Source organism: Phocoena phocoena, chromosome 2 (assembly GCF_963924675.1).
Source record: "Phocoena phocoena chromosome 2, mPhoPho1.1, whole genome shotgun sequence".
In the NCBI taxonomy this organism is placed as follows: domain Eukaryota; kingdom Metazoa; phylum Chordata; class Mammalia; order Artiodactyla; family Phocoenidae; genus Phocoena; species Phocoena phocoena.
Genome location: NC_089220.1, coordinates 43,736,648 through 43,742,737, shown reverse-complemented (window position 1 = coordinate 43,742,737; position 6,090 = coordinate 43,736,648). Strand labels below are relative to the sequence as shown.

The window sequence follows — 6,090 nt, the reverse complement described above, 5'->3', positions numbered from 1 at the left end:
TGATAGGGGTTGTCACAGTCTGAAAAATCAGGTTGAGATTTTGATTGACACTGCATATAATTTTTAGATTAATTTGGAGAGATCTTTACTATATTGAGTCTTTACTAAATAGCTATCTTTACTATATTGAGTCTTTTCATCTGTTAACTTGATATACCTCTCTTTGTTTTAGTTCTATTATTCTATCCAATAAAGTTTCATATTTTTTGCATGAGGTTTTTTGTTTTTATTGCACATTTTCCCTAAGTTCCTTATACTTCATGAGGCTATTGTAAATGAAAAACTTTTTTAAAAAAATAAATTTATTTATTTTTGGCTGCCTTGGGTCTTTGTTGCTGCACGTGGGCTTTCTCTAGTTGGTGAGCAGGGGCTACTCTTTGTTGTGGTGCGCAGGTTTCTCATTGTGGTGGCTTCTCTTGTTGTGGAGCACGGGGTCTAGGCGTGCGGGCTTCAGTAATTGTGGCACGCAGGCTCAGTAGTTGTGGCTCGTGGGCTCTAGAGCACAGGCTCAGTAGATGTGGCACACGGGCTTAGTTGCTCCGTGGCATGTGGGATCTTCCCGGATCAGGGCTTGAACCCATGTCCTCTGCATTGGCAGGAGGATTCTCAACCACTGCGCCACCAGGGAAGCCCCATAAATGGAAAACTTTAATGACGTTTACAATAGTTTGTTGTTATTGTATAGAAATGCAATTAATTTGGGTATATTGATCTATATTTAGCAACCTTGTTGAACTTTTATATTTGTCTTAGTTTTTTTTGAACCAATCTTATTGTCTTTCAATAATGACAGCTTCATTTTTTTCTTTCCAATTCTTATACCTTTCATTTTCTTCTCCTTGTCTTACCATGCTAGCTAGAGCCATCTTTACAATGTTGAATAGAAATAGTGATGGTGAACATGTTTGCGGTATTCCTGATTTTAAAAGGAATGCTTACAATGTTTCATCATTGAATATGATGTTTGCTGTAGGTACATGAGGTTAAGTTTGCTGATCTTTCTGGTTTGTTAAGAGTTTTTGGTTTTGTTTACTTTGTTTTGCAATTAAATGATGGGGGTTGAATTTTATCAAATATTTTTTGTACATCTAGTGGGACCGTTGTATGGTTTTTTTTAATCCTTTAATCTATGCTTTTCTTTTTATCATATTACATTTGCCTGCTTTTGGTGTCAAAAGTGAAGGAAGTACCAGCTTCACAAAACAAGTTGGGGAGTTTCTCCTCTTCCTTTTTTTAGATCAATTTTTTTTTTTTTTTTTTTGGATTTGCAAATACAGTTTATTTTACAGAAACTCAGCATTATAAACAGCAGGCACTTCCCAGCCCCCTACCCCCCTCCCCACAACCTGTACCTCTGGGTGCAGACCATGCTATGCAGAGTGAGCAGTGATGCAGCCGTATTGCTTTGGAGGGAGATTCGAGAGCGATGGAACCTGCCTGCACCACGGCCTGCCTGCCCCACACACGCACGCGCCTGCCCGCCTCGCAGGCCACCAGACTCTGGGCGCAGCCTGCGCTGGACCAGTTAAATGGATCCAGCCCAGGTCTCCAGTTCCTTCATGTCATCGTCTTCCTCTTCCTTCTTCTTGGTGGGTTTTGATGGTAGGGATATAGAGGGAACATTTGGTAGAGGGACTGTTTCTGGTCCACTGATTTCCAGCAAATTCTTGTCTAGTTCCTCCTGTTCTAGTTCTTCTAATTCTGCCATGAGCTCATCCTCGTCAAACTCTTCTCCAAACCCTACAGGTTTTGAAATAGCTGTTGAAATCTCTTCTGCAAGTTCCTGCTGGTCAGCAAAGTCCTGCATTAACTCATCAACTTTATCGATGTCCATGTTGTCGTGGGAAGCCTTCATGGCTTTGGAGGCATAGTCCATGTTCTTGAGAACCTCGGTGTTGATGTTAGCATTCTCCAGGGCCTCTCGCTGGAATTCGATGGTTGACAGTGTGCCATCGATCTGTGCCAGCTGCTTTTCATACCTCTTCTTGCGCTTCAGTGCCTGGCGGGCAGCGCGCTGTTTCTGGTGCCGTGCTTCTTGGCGGCTGTCAGCTCCTGCTCGATCTTCTTCTCCAGGAATTCCTGCTTCTTACTTAGCATCTCCTCCGTGTCCCGAAGCCTCTGGATGGCCCTCTGGGGGGTCGGGCCGCCCTTGCCGGCTTTACCCGCTCCAGCCCCGAACAGCTTCGCGAACACAGACATGGTTGCTGCTCGCCGCGCCGGCCTGCGCCGCCTACTCCGGCTCGGCTCGGCTCGGCTTTGGCGCCCTCTCTCTGCTCCCTGCAGCCGCAGGCCTCTCCGCCATCTCCGCCCTAGATCAGTTTTTGTAAGATAAGAGTTTATGTTTTGAAGGCTTGATAGGATTTTGTAAAAGTGTCTGAGCCGGGTATTTCTGTTTTCTTGTTTTGTGGATAGATTTTTCACAACTGATCCAATTTTTTTTTTTTTTGGTACGCGGGCCTCTCACTGTTGTGGCCTCTCCCGTTGCGGAACACAGGCTCTGAACGTGCAGGCTCAGCGGCCATGGCTCACGGGCCCAGCCGCTCCGCGGCACGTGGGATCTTCCTGGACCGGGGCACGAACCCGTGTCCCCTGCATCGACAGGCGGACTCTCAACCACTGCGCCACCAGTTAAGCCCCAATAATATTTTTTTTTTTTTTTTTTTTAGTGTTATGGTCTTTAGCTTTCTATTTCTTCTTATATTAGCTTTGATAGGTTTTTGTTTTCAGAATAAAAATTCCATTTTATTTATGTTTCCAAATTTGTTGGCATGAAACTATTCACAGTATTCTCTCATGATTTATAAAATCTCTTATTTATCTGTACTTATATTCTTTTTCTTATTAGGTTGTGTTTTTTTATGACCTCTTAGTTTTACTTAGAGACATTTGCCTTGTACAGTCTTTGCAAAAGATAGCTTTTATTTTTCTTGATCATCTACTTTTTTATCATTGCAAATTTCTTAATTTCTACTCTTATATTAAGGATGATTTAGTTGCATTATGCGAGTTTTTTAAATTGTGATTCACTTCTAAACACATTCTAATTCCATTGTGATTTCTTCTTTAACTCATGGGTTACCACAAAGTGTGCTTTTAAATTTAAAGATCCCAGGGAGTTTTTCTGTTATTATTTTTAAATTTTATTTGATTGTGGTCAGAAAACATGGTCAGTGAGATATTGATTTTTTGATATTTTTTTATGGCCTAATACATGGTCAATTTACGTAAATGTTCCATGTGGGCTTGTAAAGAAAGTGTGTTCTTTAATTGTTGGGGCATAATTCTCTACATGTTTATTAAATCATTATTAATGATGCCATTCAAATCATAAATGATCTTTCTAAATTTTTAGTTTGCTTGATAATTATGGAAAGATGAGTGTTTAAATCTTCTGTGATTATGAATTGATCAAATTCTTCTTGCTATTCTGTAAAGTTTTGCTTTATTTGGAGGGTATATTACTGGGTATAACTTATAATTGTTATCTCGGTAATTTTTTACTTTTATCATCTATTCTTTTTTTTTAAGTTTTTTTAAAACTTAATTAATTTATTTATTTTTGGCTGCGTTAGGTCTTTGTTGCTGCGCGCAGGCTCAGTAGTTGTGGCGTATGGGCTTAGTTGCTCCACAGCACGTGGGATTTTCCCGGACCAGGGCTCGAACCCATGTCCTGTGCATTGGCAGGCAGATTCTTAACCACGGTGCCACCAGGGAAGTCCCTAGCTTCTATTCTTAACTTCCTTTATTCCTTTTGCTTAAAGGTCTATTTTATGTAATATTAATATACATATGCCAGCCTTCTTTTAGTTATTATTTGTCTGATATCTCTTTCCTAATCTTTAACTTCTAATGCTTTATGGCTTTCTGTTCCATTTGAAAAATAACATGTAGCTACATTCTTTTTTAAAATCTCATCTAGGATTATTCCTTTAAGTGAGAAGTTTGGCCTATTTACATTTTTCATGATACCATATTATTTTGTACTTGCTTTCACTAGTCCTCTTTACACACCCTCTTTCACTTACAGTTTTCTATTGGAATTGAGTGTTTTTTAAAAAAAAAAATCTTTCCTCTCTTTAATGGTTTGGAAATTATATGACCTAATTTTATTCTTTTCATAATTATGATATTATTTATGTATTGCTATGTAACAAATTATCCTAAAACTAGGCAGATTAAAACAGCAATGAACATTTATTACCTCACACAGTTTTGGTGGGTCAGGAATTTGGGAGTGGCTTAACTGGGTGGTTCTGGCTTGGGGTCTTATGAGGACACAGTGAAAATTTAGCTGGGGCTGCAATCATTTGATTGCTTGACTGGAGCTGCAGGATCTGCTTGCAAAAATGACTCACCTGCGTATCTGGTAAGTTGGTGTTGACTGAAGGTCTCAGTTCCTTGCCACACAGACCACTTCCTAGGGCTGCTTGAGTGTCCTCACAACATGGTGACTGGTTTTCCTCTGAGTAAGTGATCCAAGAGAGAGTAAGGCACAAGCTAATGCCTTTTATGAGCTAGCATTGTGTGTCACATGCCATGTCTTTCACCATATTTTATTAGTCACCAATTAGACCAGTTGGGAAGGGAGACATGAATACAAGGAGGTGCCGTTCATTGGGGGCCATCTTGAAAGCTAGTGATAACAATTACCTTAAAAATTTTAACAAGCATGCTCGATTTAACAAAGTCTGAAGTTAATTAATGTCACTATGACATCTTGAACAATACATGGATCTTAGAACACTTTCATTATGATCACCTATTCTTTTCATTATTATTGTTGCTTTTATTGCGTGTGTGTGCACACGTGTATGCATGTTTATCAATGTTTGTTTTGATTTGCCCTCCATAGTTAGCAATTAATTTGTTCGCCTTTGTTTCTTGCATTATATTTCCTTCTGGACTGATTTTCCTTTTCTTCTCCTGTACTTTCCCTGAAAAGTCCTTTCAGTGAGAGTCTATGAGTGGTAAATACTTATAGCCTTTATCTTCTTGCTTCTATTCCCAAATTATTGTTTAGTTGTATATAGAATTCTAGGTTGATAGTTATTTTATCTTAGTACTACAGAGACATTATTCCATTTTCTTCTTGTCTCCATTGTTGCTACTGAGTATTCTAAGGTTAGCTATCTTTTTTTTTTTTTTTTTAAGGTAATTCTTCTTTTCTATGTAAAGCCTTTTAGGATCTCTCTGTCTCTCTCTCTCTCTCTGTTTCTCTCTCTCTCTGGTGTTCTGCATTTTCATTATGATATGCTCAGGTATGGATTTATTTTTACTAATCTTACTTGAGACTCATTGTGGTTCTTGAATTTGAGGATTCATGTCTTTTACTAATTTTGAAAATTCTCAGCCCTTCTCTGTTCAAATACTGTATCTCCCTCATTCTCTCTTGTCTGTCCTTCTGGAACTCCTAACAATAAAAATGTGGGAAATATGAGAAGTAAAGAAATGTTGAGAAGATCATGAGAAGGCCTAACATTCATCTATTTGTGGTTCATTCTGAGATTTCCCTCAGATTTATTCTTCTAGCTCACTGATTCTCACTTCTTCTGGGTCTAGTCTACTATTTAACAAATTCATTGAATTTTTTTAACAAGTAGGTGAAAATTTTATTTCTAGGTTTTTTTTTCTCAACTTTACCTATACTTTATTTTTCATAGTACCCTGTTTTTGTGATTTCAGTTCTTTCTCATATGATTTAAAATATACTTATATCACTGCCAGTTCTATTATCTGAATTTCATGGGGGTCAAATGCTGTGGGGTTTTGTTTTCTGTTTCTCTCTCGTGTCTGCTTGACTTGAGAATATAGTATTGTTTATGACGAACTTTGAGTTCATCTCAGTGAGGTATGGTTGGGTTGAGGTACGTCTCCTGAGAGCAGGTGCTTTTGCCCAGGGGCTAAGAGGTGTCACTGGATCGTAGAGGGCTATTTCAAAGGCTGGCTACCACTAGCTGAAACCACTTTTTAAGTTGGTTTCTACATTTTGGGGTTCCCTGGCCTTGTGGTATGAATTCCAAAGGAGGTTATTTTCCCACCTAGAGCTGAGGAAGATTCAGATAAATTTCTTTATTATCTCTCAGTGTCATT

The 6,090-nt window shown here is 38.9% G+C and overlaps 1 pseudogene; it reads right to left on the bottom strand.

Annotated features, from left to right (window-relative positions):
- Positions 1-1,525: 1,525 nt before the first annotated feature.
- LOC136118717 (charged multivesicular body protein 4b pseudogene) lies at positions 1,526-2,199 on the bottom strand (annotated as a pseudogene).
- Between the last annotated feature and the right edge of the window lie 3,891 nt (positions 2,200-6,090).